Source organism: Callorhinus ursinus, unplaced genomic scaffold (assembly GCF_003265705.2).
Source record: "Callorhinus ursinus isolate GAN/ISIS: 27379988/994484 unplaced genomic scaffold, GSC_fseal_2.0 scaffold8, whole genome shotgun sequence".
In the NCBI taxonomy this organism is placed as follows: Eukaryota; Metazoa; Chordata; class Mammalia; order Carnivora; family Otariidae; genus Callorhinus; species Callorhinus ursinus.
Window position 1 is genome coordinate 2,981,664 of NW_027397070.1, and position 15,390 is coordinate 2,997,053.

A 15,390-nucleotide genomic window follows, 5' to 3' on the forward strand; every position below is an offset into this window, starting at 1 on the left:
ACTCCTCAATGGCATTCCAAAATGCTTAGAATAAAACCCAAGGCCCTTACCATGACCCGCAAAGCCCTACATGATCTGGGCCTCGAGTACCTCCCCATGCTCATCTCATTCTGTTCTCCCTTTTGTCCACCAGGCTCCCTTCACCTTTTGTTCCTGGAAATAGCAACCCCCTTCTACCCTTTGCAAATGCTGTTCTCTTTGTAGAAATACTCCTTCCTTTGTTTTTTTATGGTTGTCTCTTGTTCGCCATTCAGATTTCAGCTTACATGTCAAACTCCATAAAAAAAAAAAAACTTGTGTGATCATTTATCCGCAGAGATTTCCCTTACCATGTTATTCCTTTCACTGAACTCTGTTCCTTGCAAAATTCTGTTCTTTTGTTCATTTCAAATCTGGATAAAATACTTGAAATTTGCTTCTCTGGAATATTCGTGAAGAATAAAACCAGATTGCTATCGTGTCCATCGAGTCCTAAAAGATGTAAGAGGTAGATAAATCCCCACAAGGATCTTGTAAGCTATCTCCTACCAGTTTGTGAGGTAGGATCCTAGAAACTGACATACTAACAAGTGACATTTTCCCCAGTAATTAAGGTTTTTTTTTTAAGATTTTATTTATTTATTTTAGAGAAAGAGCGAGAACCCACACAAGCGTGGGAGTGGGGTGAGGGGCAGAGGGACAGAGAGAATTCCAAGCAGACTCCCTGCTGAGTGCAGAGCCCGACATGGGGCTCCATCTAATGACCCCAAGATCATGACCTGAGCTGAAATCAAGAGTCCGATGCTTAACTGACCCAGCCTCTCAGGCGCCCCCAGCAATTAAAGTTTTAAAAAAAATCTTTTAAAAATACAGTTTCTGGTTTTTTCTCTTGTACTTGACCACAGGTCTGTGACAGAGGCAGCGTTACTGCTGTCATTACTATATTTACAGACAAGGAAACTGAGGCATGGAAAGCACTAACTTGCCAAATACTGTTTATAAATGAGAAAACCGCAATTTACACAATGAGCTTAGGGTCCACTGCTCTTTTTACTATAGCTTTTTGCTGAAATGTCAAATGCCACATTTTATTGCATGTGGGAAGCTCATTAAATAAGGGCTAACTGAATTTTTTGTTCTAATAATGATACTACTGTTGTGATTTTGACAATATCCTGAATTGTTATTCCCTTAGTATTTCCCTTTAAATAAACTTGGTTTTTCACTTAAGCTAATGAGGAACAAAGCATATTAAAGCCATAAATAGATACATGGCTCTGCCTACATTAAATAGAAAATAATGTAAAAAATACAATTAAGACATAAATGTTATTAATCTCAAATTAGAGAGTTGTCAGTGGAAGGTTTGGCATGTAAGGTCCACTTTAAGGTAAAGTGGTGATTATCAAGTGTAGACAGGTGTTACAGCCAATCACAACACAGACGTTCCCCTAGATATAATCATGAAACTTACCTGGAAATGGCTTCTCTAAGAGAACTGCATCATATGCATTGGGACTCACTTAGTAAGTCATGTTTTGGAGTTATTCAGGCCTAACGCTGCTGCTTTTTCACTTACTCCCACTCCTGTTACCCACTGTTTTCTGTTAGAGGAAAACAGGAGCATGGGGCCGACCAAACCCAGGTCCTTTTGCTACCAGCTCTGATAAAAAGAATATGGTTCTCATGGGGGCATGCCTCCTCATTAGCCTTCATGTAGCCTTCATTTACATCTCAGCTGTAGTTAAGAAGCAGTGATAGAAACTATTATGTCTACAATATCGTCACCATCATTACTCAGGTAGTAAAATATCTTTCCCTCATCAACTAATGGTATAAAAAAGGTCTTTTTTTTTTTAAAGATGGGCCCTCCATTAAAGATTGTTCAAATACAAAATAAGACATTTAGTATAGTCAAAGAGTGGAGACCACCAGCCTCGCTTCTGCACAATCAGAAAATTCTATTTAACTGGAAACCAACAAGCCAGCCAATAGCAAAGCACTTTCTTAGCTCAAACCTGGTCTTATAGTAAGTCCGGAATTGGTGGAGGAACGGACAAAGATTGATGAGGAAAGAAAGACAGAAATGCAAGTTACTTGCCTATTACGCAAACCAGGAGAAGGTGCCTGGTCTGCCAGTGATTGTTAACAGGCTGATCCTCCATTTCAAGGTCTAATGGTTGAAAGACTTTTTAAGGAGTTACAGCTTTCCCCTACAATCTCGTTATTCACACAGCATCACTTGTCAATCATTCCAAACAGGAAAATCAATTTTGCTCAAGACACAAAATATCTAGCTTCAGTTTTAAAAGAAACAAATAATCATCTTATAAACAAAATTATTACTCATCACCTCAATAGCCTCTACATTTCATTTTTCATAGGTATTTTCATATATTCACTAACATTTGCACACACATTTCTTATACACATTAAACTCCAACTGAATCATCTTACATTTTTATGTGATCATTTCTATTTTAAAAAAAGATGCTGAAGAACAAATCCTATCTATAATATAGTTTGATATTGAGGCTAGGTAGCTAAAATGCAGAGCTTACCATAACTAGTACCTAAAATACCGTAAAATTTCATCACGCTTATTCCTACCATGACCTTATAGTTCTTATAGTTAAAAGTGAAAAGTGAGCGTTTTGTGGTATGTTTTAGCTCTCTACTCTGCTGTGGTCCAATGGCCAGACATTTTGACTTCAACAATCCTGTTGATGAGAAAAAATTTGGAGCAAGGAATAAAAGTGATGTCCACATAGAATTTTATCAGGGTGGCTCTTTATCAGAGGTGGCTGACATGAAGGAAAAAAAGAGAGAGAAATCCTCTGAATTGTGGTTCCAGAAGTAAAAGCAAGATTGAGCACACCTCCTGGATGCTGATGTGGTAAAGAACTGGGCTCAGGGACCAATGTGAGAAGTGATTACTTGGAACTAGTTTCCTTAATGCTCTCCCAAAACTCTAATATATGATAATTCTAGGTGGATTTCACAGTACCTACGGAGAAATAAGTATCAGGTCTGAGGCTGCATCCGCAGTTCTTTCTGGTGAGACAGCTGAATGCTTACAAAGCCAAGAAGCAAGAATATAAAGATTATTCCTTCAAATATTTTCAGAACAGGGGAACATCATCACTGCTATAGTTACTGGGAAATGGAGCACGGTGCGCTCTACGCAGGGTTGATCATTGACTTCCAAGAGTATTTCTCAAAGTGTGTTCCCATTTAGGATATAATAAATGTTCAGACTTCACAGGCTCTAACCAGACCAATTCATGAAATGGCTGAGTTTAGCTTTGGGGCCTGATCCCTCTCCTCCCTATGTCAGGTTCTGGGGGCTCTCTGGCCAGATTCCTGACAGGACCCAAATAGGCCTGAAAGGGTATTCTTGAATCTATTTTTAGGGGGCATTTTTCATCCAAATAAACAAAAACCACAGCAAAAACAGTGGTATTCAATTTTGAGCACCAACCCCCGGGGAAGAGTGTAGGATGGCCTTCAACAGTCCCCGCTCCACTAACCCTAAAGGGGAGGACAGGGGAGATCAGTGCACAAGGGCTTTGAGGTTTGTTCTTAAAGACAGACTTCCTGAGACTACACTAGGGATAATCACAAAGAAAGAAGTTTTCCACACAGAAGATTCCTTATTTGGTATCACTAATTCCAAGGCCTGTACCTTATATCACATTCTCCCCTCCAAATTGGAGAAGGAATGGGAGGATGAAGAGATTGAAAGCCTTGGAAATTTTTCCAAAGGGATACTGAAAAAGGAACTATTTGGGAAACTTCTTGCACAGAAATTTGGAGAAATCCTTCAGGAGAAGGAGGGGAATAAGAAACATCTTGCATCAAGCATTCCTTAGGAAGGATGCTTAAAAGCCCAAGTATGAAGGTACAGCACCATATGGATGGTATCTAACAGCTTACACATCAATAGAGCCAGCGACCCCCCCCCCCCCACACCAACTTTGCTGGAAGTACTACTGGGTTTCAATATTTGCAATTTACCAACAAGGAAATGGTATTACTTTTGGAACATGCAACTTCAATGTCACATATCAATATGGGATCTAATTGGTATTTCTAAAACCTTGTCCCTTCTATTTTTAATCTCCTTTACCCTGTTCTTTATTTTTTTAATTGTAAAAATATGTAGTTTCTTTTTTTTTTTTTTTTAAAGGTTATTCTACTTTTCAAGTCAATGACTACAGAGGGGGTCAGGTGCACCACAGGTGGTCTTGGGCTGTTACATCTTTAGCTGGGAATCAGAAAGCTTAAATCTCCAGAAGGTTTGCGTTCCCCACTGCAAGACCGAAGGTGTCCCCTCCATGCTGGCATCATGATGTCTTGATAGCATACAAAGCGCTAGTTTACGTATGCGTGCACACATGAAGGAGGGAACAAATGAACAGCTCCTCAACGAAAGGAAGAACAGTTTCTAAGCCCACCGGAAACCACAGATCAACCAAAAATTTATTTCAGGTTCAAGTGTTTTGTTTCACGGTCTAACCACAGTTGTAAGGGATTTGCATTATTTTCTTACTAGAAAAGAAGAGTATCCTGACAACTAGGGAGAGTGGAGAAAATGGCAAAACCCAAGAACTTACAGAAATATCAGGACACTAGAAGGAGATACATTTTGGGTTAGAACTTTGTAGGAAATCTCTCTTCCTGCAGTCCTTATTCTAGCAGCATCTCCTTGTAAGCAATTCTGTTTGCTTCAGCCTCCCTGAAAACACAATTTCGGGCTTGAGATTCAGCAATCCAAGATTTCCCATTGTGCATGATTTTTTTTTAGCTTCCTGAGACTTTTCTCCATGGACTTGAGGAGAAAATCAATTTGCATGCATTTTAGATAAAGAGTAAACATACAATGAATTATAAGACCCTGCTAGTATTAGCTATTGCAACTTCACACCTTATACGGAGAGGGTATAACATATCTGATTTATGTGGTGTAACTTGAAACGAACAAACAGGCCCAAGCCAAGGAAACAGATGCTTAGAGCAGTGAGAACCACGGTGGCTACTGAGGAGATTAAGTCTAATCCCAAACCCTGTAACATGCAGGGCAATAACAGAAGGGGTTAACTACAGTCAGAGAGTCTGGTTCTGTTCTTACTTCCTCAATTCTGGAAACAGATGTAAACATCATTTTTGATCTATTCTTTTGGGAGATTTACAAACAGAGGATCTAAAGACAAAGGCATCAAAGAAGCAGTACCTGACTCAAGAACGAATTAAATTACTCCACAAGAAGCTCAAGGGCTGGGAATAAAAACTTGAAAAAGAGATTCCTTTAATGTTATGCTTGCCTTGCTATTTTCCATTATTATATCTAGGCCAAGGAGCAACCCTCTGGAGGGAAGTGTCATACTTGGTAGAAATTCACTATGTATTTTATCTGGAAGGGTGGCTAAAGAGCCTTCTAGAGCTCAAATACCCCTAATAGTGAGAAGAGAGTGAGTCATTCCTGCAGCCTCTACTTCCTTGTCCCTCAGCAGCTGTGAAGAGGGGCATTCACTCACCATCGTGTGGAGGAAGGGCCTGGTGCGATGTTCCCTGACATTATGCACCCACTGCTGAGCATATAATCTTATGAGTAGTCAGTCTAAAAAGAACCATGGGAGAATGTTAAGTGGATGGGGATCTCCTTCGATGTGAGAAGACTACTCCCCGCAAAATAATTTTTTTCTGCCTTGAAGGAGGCAAAACAGCAGAGAATTTTCTAATGGACTAGGTACTAAACATATAATATCACTAGGTTTCTGGAAAAATCAAACCTGTTATTACTTAGCAAACAGGCTGTCAAATATAATTACGACTACCAGTCAAGCAAAGACCGACCTACCTGTTCTCTCTGCTTTCCTTCTTCTTCGCCTCCACCACCACTTACTTCATACTTGGAATAATACAAGTTAAATGAGGGTGTACATCACTGACTAAACATCTAAAAAAAGTGAATGATGTCACTAAGAACCTGCCACCTTCACTCTTTACTGTGTTAAATGGAGGACTAAAATCTAGTGGCATGTTCTGGGTAAGATGAATGTCATTTACATGAATGAAACGGATCTATAATTAAAATTAACCAAATTTATCTTGGTAAACTCTAGGCAATATCTACTAATGCTAAACATGCAATATTCCGCGACCCAGGAATTCTACTCCTGTGTCTACACAAACAGAAATGAGTGGTGCTGTGTCCACCCTTCTGCCTGAAGCAACCCAAAATGGACAAAATATGTGCAACAATGAAGGACAGATCCTTGAGAAATGGGAAATGAATGAGGTGAGCCCTATGATCACCTGTGTTTATTTGCTGCGTTGAGAGTTTCTTCCAGGTTGTGGTGCACGGAGGAGGAGCCCAGGCAGAGACTGGCAGATTCTGTGAGTTGAAGAGACAGAGCTGAGAGCCTGGGGAGCCCCAGGGTTCAATATTCTCATGTCAGAGTAAGGAAGAAGAGAAAAACTACACACAGAAAGAACACTGGGGATCTGCAGACATTCAGCCTTGAGTAGCTAGCTGCGTATTTCTCACCACATGTACATGAGGAAATTACCTGAGGCCAGAGAAAGAACCATTCACAACGAATAGAGGAAACAGGCTTTGGAAAGAGTTTCCACAGGCAGACTAGAAAACTGATCTTAAAGAGCAAAAATAACTCTGAAGGGAAAAGGAGAACCAAGTTGTGGAAAACTGATATTACCCACTTACAAGCTTGTTATTTGACTAAACAAGACATCTGTGGCACTGGTGTCAAGACAGACACACAGGTCAGTGGAACAGAGTCCAGAAAAAGACCTGCATATATATGGGAAATTGGTATTCAAAAAAAGTGCAAAGGCAGTGCCTTGGAGACAGGATAGTTTTTTCAACAGATGATACTGGAACTGGACATCTGCATGCTAAGAAATGGAACTTCAGCTCATACTTTGTACCATATACGTCAAAATGGATCAGAGACCTACGTGTGAAAGCCTAAAACCATAAAACTTTTAGGAGGAAACACAGAAGGAAATCTTTGTGACCTTGGGCGAGGCGAGGCTTCTTAGAATTGGCACTGAAAGCACGATTCATGAAAGAAGAAATTAGGTAGGGCCAAAATTTAAAACTTCTGCCCTTCAGGAGAACGAAAAAGACAACGCACAAACTGGGAGAAAATATTTGAAAATCTGATAAAGGACTTCTATGTTTATAACTTTATACTTCTAAAACTCTTGAAACTCAATAAAAAGAAACCTACTTTTTAAAAAATGTGTAGAAGATGTGAACAAATACTTCTTAAAGAAGATGTGGATGGAAAAAAAAAGCACAGAAAAAGATGCTTAACATTATTAATCATCGGGGAAATGGGACACTGGAACCATTATGAGGTTCCATGACACACCTCTTAGAATGCCTAAAATGAAAAAGACTGACCCTACCATGTATTTGCTCGTGCACAGATATTCACAGCAGTTTCATTTGTAATAGGCAAAAACTGGAAACAACCTAAAGATCCATCTCAACATAATTATGCTGAGTGAAAGGCAGACCAGAAAAGAGTACATACTATATATGTTTCTATTTATATAAAATTTTAGGAGATGCAAACTGATGTCTAGGACAGAAAGCAAATGAGTGGTTGCATGCAGACACGGAATATGGGAATGTTGGGGGCCAGTGAGGGAAATTTGGGGATGATAGGCTCATCATTTTGATTGTGGTGATTTCATGGGTGTATATATACATATATATATATGTGTGTGTGTGTGTAAAAACTCACCAACTGTACCACTCAGATAAGTTAATTATACCTCAATAAAATAAAACTGTTAAAAAATTCACAAACTGATCTATGGCAGTTGTGGTCAAAATAGAGATTGCCTTTGATGGAGGTAGATAGGAGGCTCCTGGGATGCTGGAAAAGTTCTATATGTTGATATGGGTGATGAGGACATGGGTTTTTATGCAGATAAAAAACCCACTGAATAGTACACTTAAGATCTCTATAACTTGCAATAGGTAAGCTATACCTTAATAAAATGTAAACCACCAACAACAATTATGATGATGATGAAGATGGTGATGATGACGACAGGGTTTAAGAATTGGTACCCATTCGAAATCACCAACCTGATAGGCATATCTCAGCCCCAATCAGTTCATTCCAAGGTTACTGTTGGTAACAGAATCACAGCACCCAGTATATTCTCTACACGGAAAGAACGTGCAAACTTGCAAGTTGTCTTCATCTGTTTGGATGACTATAATGAAGTACCACATACTGGAGGGCTTATAAACGTCAGAAATTTACTTCGCACAGTTCTGGACGTTGGGAAGTCTAAGAGTCAGTGTCTGGCGAGAGCTCACTTTCTGCTTCATAGTTGCCTTCTCCCTGTGTCCACATGGAAGAAGGGGCAAGGAGCTTTCTGGGGTCTTTTTCTTTTTCTTAAATAAAAGGGCACTCATCTTTTTCATCTTATTCATGATCTAATCACCTCTCAAAGGCCCCACCTCCTAATACCATCACATTGGGGTTTAGGATTCCAACATACGAATTTGGGGGAGCCACAAACATTCAGTCCACAACAGAAGTGAATTTATTCACAGCAATTCTGACACTGGCTTTTATAAAAATCTACCTTGGTATTTGAAAAGCATATCCTATTTAGAAAATTCTCCAGTTGGGTTCATGGTCCTCTCCCTGCCTGTCTATTCTGGAAACACTCCAGTTACCCCTCCTCTGGGATGAAGCTTTCCGTCTTCATCTTTTCAGACTTCTTCCACTCCGCCTGTGAACATGCTTAATGTTTTCTTTTCCCATGAGAATCTTCTATTAACAAGGCCAGTCCTCAAGTCCTGCCCATTCTTTTGAAACGTGTGGCGATGAGAGAAGTTCCATTACTTCCCTGTGCCCTTCCCGTGCTCTAGCAACTGCCCCATGAACATGAAAACGCCTCCTAACTAAACACAATAGCTTTTTCTTCTGTCCTCATTTTCCTTGTTTCATCAGGCACAAAAGTTAGTGGCAAAGGTCAGAGGTGGAAAAGAGCTTGACATGTTCAAGGGAGAGAAAGAAGCCCGAGAAAAGGAAAGAATGAGTGAGTTCACGGAGGCAAGCAATTTGTGGGTTCACAAAGGTCCCGGTGTCCCAGCCTGGGTAAGCATGAGGCACTGGTGTAGCAGGATCTCGTTTACATTTGAAAAGTGTTGGCCAACTGCTATCGGGCAATAGGGCATGCAGGAGTGTGTGGGAAGGCAGGGAAATCACAGGGTGGGGGGTGGCATCTACCGCAAGAATCCAGGAGAGGCAATGGTGGCTTAGACTGATGGCAGTCATGGACACACAGAAAAGGGGCAGTCTGTCCTACTCTCCATAGCTGTTGACCTCCCTCCCAGAGGGCATCCTCAAGGTCAGTCACCAAGTCCCAGTCAGCTTCACACCCTAAGGCCTAGTGCACTGTACGCCACTGTCCATCGAATATCACGCTTTGTACGTGTGTCGGAATGAAGACATTTGTATTTATCTGTATGTGCGATCTCAGCTACCAGATTATCAGTAACCTGAGAATTAGAGTTTACGTCTACTTCAGAGCCTGGCGGGGTGCCCTACCCAGAGTCCTAACTCAAGTATGCGTCGCATGAAGTATCTCCATTCTCATCAGGAATGATCAAGGATTTGCTGTATGTACCAATGTGTGGTTAGCAATATCTCACCTACCCTACTCTCTTTTTGGCCATGTCTGTTTTATTTCTGTCTGGGTTCATTTAAGGCAATATGGGAGAAGGAAAAAAAAACAAAACCAGGCACACCTGACTATAGATTCTGACATGTGGTAGAGCTGTTCGCCAAGCAGCGATAGCCAGCACCTCCGTGCTTCCTGCTGCAGATGCTGAGGGGCAGTACACTGTTATGCACCTCATTAGTATTTATGGACAGCCTAGGAATCATTTCTGAAATAAATGATGGCACTTGTGTTAAATGATTCCTTCTGAAGAAAAATCCCTGGGGATCTTCCAACAGCATGGCCTTGATGAAGATTCAGAACAAAAGGAGCGAAACACCTGACCCTCTGATGCTGAATGAGTGGGGATATGCTCAGCTTTCTCTACCCAATTCCCCACTGGCAATTTCCCCATAAATTGGAGCATCATTGGAGGACAAACTGTCTTAAGGAGATGAGGCACAACTAATGATTGATATGTTAGCTCTTCTCACAACTCAGCTGGTCATGTCGGCAGGCCTCCACTTGCTTGCCCCATGGTATCTTTCCTCTCCTTCAGACGTGGAGCCTAGACCAGAGGCTATTCGATCAGGCCAATCTGAATCAGAGAGTGGTCACCATACTGGGCCAAGGAGAGGAGCTGCTGCTCTCAGCAAACGCTGACCGTGGTCACTAAAGTCTGTTCCCGTGGGGCTCAGGGACAGAGCTGAGCGCTTACCCCACCTTCTGGTATATACCCTATGGAGTGCAGTTTCTCAGTTTTACTGAATGCCACTGTGTGCTCTCCACTAGGGAAGTAAAGAAGGTATTATATTTTCTTTAATAGCAAGAGCAAGCATTATAGATAGACATGGTTTATGTTAGGTAGAGAGTACGTTATGAAGAATCACACATGCTAGCTAGTAAGTGGACCTACTAACTTTGAATTCTCAAAGCCTTTGCGTGAAATTAATCTGGTGCCAAAACTTCAGAACTTCAGTCTATTCTGACTGTAATTTTGGGGTAGAAATCACCAATTTTGCATTGCAAGGTAATTTAAACTAGCTTTAAAACTAAACTTAGCACATATAACCAGGGACAAAATATGTAAATTCCTTAGACCAGCGAAATACTAAAAATTCTAACCTCACTGGCGCATTCAAAAGCAACGTTTTGCCTTCTTTCAATGTACAAGTTAAAGTTCTGTTTGCTATGTTACACCAGTTTTACATAACTAAAGCTCCCTTAACTGATTCTACATGTGTGGGTTGCACTTCTCCTGCAGTCAGTACAGAATTAGGCAATACAGAATTACAAATTTGGAAGATGTCTCAAGAGGTTTACTTTCCACCCATGTCTTGGGCATGCTACCTTCTCCGCTACTTTATAAAGATTCTTTCTCTAACTTCTTTTTACCTCCACAATAATTTACAACTCACCCTAATAAAGAGCTTCATGATGAGAAACTCTCCTTTGAGGTTATGATTAATGCCATTTGCATTTCATATTCTTTAAAGTCATTTAATTGGTCTCCAGTTTTCTCCTAGTTAAAACCTTGCCAGTTCCTTCAGCCTACCCAGATGGGTCTTCTTTTTCAATGACTACCTCCACGGACCTCCAAGCTGAGTTCTTCATGTTCCCTTTAGGACAAAGAGCTAGATCTAAATACACTTTAAAAAGGAGAACACAATGCAACAAGTTCCCATTCAACATTGGACTGATCTGGATTCCTATTCGGGTATGCCAGTATTTTCGAAAACCATGATGCTGCACGCTTACGGTCATCTTCTACTGTGAGTACTTAGGGAGCCATTGTGTGGCCACATTCTCAAAGAGATTAAAGTTTTAATTGACATTCTAAACTTGTATTTTTTTCTATAAGCCAGTCACCAAGTCCCAATATTTTGCCTACTTTTTTGCCACTATTCTTTTTTGCCACTATTTCCATATGGCAGGTATATAAGCCCCTTTTGAGCACCTTGACGGAGAGAAGCTATTTCCTATTCTCACTAAAGAATTTTACACTGTTAATCATGGCTTTTGCATCTATCCCTTCCCCAGCCCCTACTCCTAATCAAAGTACAGTGAAGTATCTAGCAGGATTCCTTGTGTGCACTAAGCATCACTACTATCTGTTGCATGAATGTTGTGAATATCAGGGAATGGGGGTTAGAAAGTGGCAGGATGGCACTGGAAATAAAAAGATATGAAATGAAAAAAAAAGAAAAAAGGAAAGAAAAGATACAAAATGAAAGGCTTTGCATGAAGTCTATCCAACAGTGTAGGTGTAGTTGGCAGTTTTCCATGGTTTGAAGAATTGCCATGGAGAGGATGAGTATGTGCCAGAGGTCTCGCTCTGGCAAACTGTATATCAGGAATGTGCCAGATGATGATGTGAGGGGTCCAAAGGTCACCAGAAGCCTCACAATGCGGCAACCAGCTGAATATTTACTACCTGCAGAAGCAAATGATAAAAGATCTCATCTCCACAGCACCGTGCTGCTGCTTTCCCACCAAGGCTCACTGCAGGATGGGGCCTGGAGGGTTTGTGATGAGGATGGGTCACATTTTCCAAATGTTATAGTATCACTAACTCAGCCACTTGGATAGCTTCCCATAACCTAAGTTCTAGTCCACTCAAATCTCACCGCCAAGGACCATGGACTTGAAAGAAGCATTGTGCTCACAGGAGGCTGTAACTTCATAAGAACCTGTCTCTGTGGAACAATGAGGTAATACAGGCTTTGTACCTGCCGCCTCTTTCTTGTTCCACTGATGGCTGAATGAAATCGAGTTTCTGATCATCCTTAGAGAGGCCTTCTTAGATCAGGTACACATTTGTACCCGTTTTTTTTTTTTTTTTTTTCCCACTTGACTCCACAGGCCAAGATCCCCATGGCCAACAGATCCATTCTTTAATGAGACTTTGCTGAGCCTTCAGTAGACCTTAGCATCAAGGGATACTGGCACCTGTGTGAAGGAAGAAATCTCTCCTGGAACTGGCAATATTAAATAAACAGAGAAACTAAACTATGCCAAGATTCCCATAAAGATTTACTTCTTCAAACTCAAATTTTAGCCTATCAACAAAATCATAGATTCCTGGACCTCTCTGCTATTGTGGTGTTATGTGTGCGGTCACTGATCATATACGATGCTGAGCACGCACATTTTGGAGTTCCGAGATACTTGTACAGCACACATCACACAAACCATCACAAAACTATAAGCACTGACAAAACTGTGCCAATTCCAAGCAGACTCTGAGGAAGTGACTAACACACATCACAAAGGCCACTTTAGGGTCTGATATTATTACAAGGACAGAATTAATGTTTCTTTCCTATGTGTTTCCTCTGCTAAGAAGGTCAATGACATCACTGAGAGTTCTACAGTGAGAAGCCAGTGTCCACCCCAGATATATCGTAAAGGCTGCCCTCTTGATGCCAGGCCATCATCTGTAGATCCTCAGTTAGAAAGAAATCTGCACAAATGGCTCTGGGTACTAGTCCTTCCCATTGCTGTCAATCATCCTGTCACATGTAGAAGATGTTAACCTGATGGGAAGAAGCACTCGGAAGCCCTGAGAATTCAAGTCTGAATTATAAACTTATTTTTAGAAAAATAAATGTTTGACTCCTTAAGCAATTTACAGTGCAATGGATCATAAGTGTCTCTGGGTGCTGGATGCCTGGCTGGTCCCCACCTATCCAACCTTACTTTCTATTCTGTCCTTCTCAGACCGACTCCACCAGAGACTTGGCATCTTAAAGTGCCAGGGCCTTGCACATGTCCTAGCCTGCCTGGCTGCATGCCTCTGTTCCCAGACACTTCTCAGCCTGGGATGCCTTCACAGCCACCTCCTGCAAATCTAAATTGTGCCCACCCTTCACAGGTCAATTCCAGATCCTTCCTCTGCCACAAGAATTTCCTTGGCTGTCTAGTCCACATTCCCACCCTTTCCTAAAAGGTCTATGGTATTTCTTTTTAACACTCATTTTAGGACTCTGTTATACTGAATCTAATTCAGGAACACAAAGGAAATATGCTGTTTACAAGCTAATGATCAGTCCTAAACTGCAGGGGTTTTTTGGTGTTTGTTTAGTTTAATAGGTTAAACTTTTTTTGTACCTATTTTAGCATTCTCTTCATTTGCTTGGGAAGCATTTTTCCCCCACAGGAAGTGCAAAGGGAGCTTTAGCCAAACTTACGATGAATTATCAAATATTCTAAATTCAGAACCCAGGAGGCTCCCTCAAATGAAAATGTATTCCCTGATAATATTATAGTAGGCTCTTCTTGTTTATTAATTAATTTTTTGGCACTCCAGGCAAAATAGGATATAGTCCCCGCTTCTCAAAGGGTTTTCAGATTACATTTAGATGAAAAAAAAAAATCAAGTGAGAAATGGTAATTTATATTTCAGTGCAAATGGAGGGTTCAACAGGCCCGAAGAGGTGGGCCAGTTTTCAGAGGAGGCAAATTCTAAAGGGAGACTTGAAGAAAGAGATGAAATAGGATCTCTCAGAGAGGAGGAGGACTACATCCTGAGGATAGTCACTCTTTCAAGTACAAGAATGTAAGGTGAAAGAGCCACATTTCCAGAGTGGAGAGAGCATAGGTGGGAACAGCTACAGCGTGATTGGTTTGAGATTCTAATGACATGAACAAATGAGAACAGTGACTTCCATGTCTGGACTTGAGCCATTGTGGTGGCCCCTAGAAGGAAGGGCAGGAAAGGTCACTGCCTTTTGCATGCCACGTTTTTTTTTTTTTCCTCCTTTGTGCTGAACCACAACCATGAACTTTCTCCCTTCTCCCTCTTCCTTTGGAAGGAGGTTCATTCTGTGGATGAAATTCCATCTCCTTTTTCCGTGATAGAAACATGAGGGTGTGGGAGAAGAACTCATAAGGACAGTGTCCATATCCACATAAGGGCAGCCATATCCACTTGGACTCCTGCGTACACTCTGTTCCTAAGACATCCTGTCTGACAATCCATAGACCACCATACCCACCTCGGAGAGCTGAGGGGCCTACTCTTGCTGATGTGCAGGTGCCGAAGATCTCCACTGTCAATTCTACTGCCTTATCAATGAGATAAGGGAAGCCTTTGCAGGATCACAAACTAAAATTAGCATACACTGAGCACTGCAAATGGGAATTTTACATCCTAAGTAATGGCAATTTATAAGAGATAGGGGAAATCCACCCCTCCCATTTTGTCCTTGGTAAAATGCTCACTCCTTCTCTCCACCTTTTGAGGGTACAAGGAAAATTTGCTGGCCAGTGGCCTGAGTGTGTGTGTGTGTGTGTGTGTGTGTGTGTGTGTGTGTGTGTGTGTAGCAGGATCCAGGCTGCATATCAACGCCAGAGGGGATGAGAGGATTAGTTACTCTGATTCTGGTGTCCCGTGTTTATGCCCTTATATCAGATTTGTGTTATAATGGGATTCATTAGACTACCAGCCTCCATTTCTGGTTCAAAGAAAGGCATGTTCCAACGAGGATCGTCAAAAGCCCTTGCTCTAGTTCTGGCCATAGGTACATACCACACTATGCCACAGGCTCTATCCCATCCATGTCATCTTGGCCGCCATGCTTGAAAGGCTTTGGAGAAAAACAGCTGGAACCCAAATTACTTCCTAATGTAAACAAGCTTTGTTCATCGAAATATAAACCAAGCAGAACGCTAGTATGGTTCATGCATTGT

General features: G+C 41.2%; 1 protein-coding gene across 7 annotated transcripts in view; it reads right to left on the reverse strand.

The window, feature by feature from the left end:
* STXBP6 (syntaxin binding protein 6) overlaps window positions 1-15,390 on the reverse strand; it is a 240,307-nt gene that overhangs the window by 50,902 nt on the left and 174,015 nt on the right. The window lies entirely within an intron of this gene.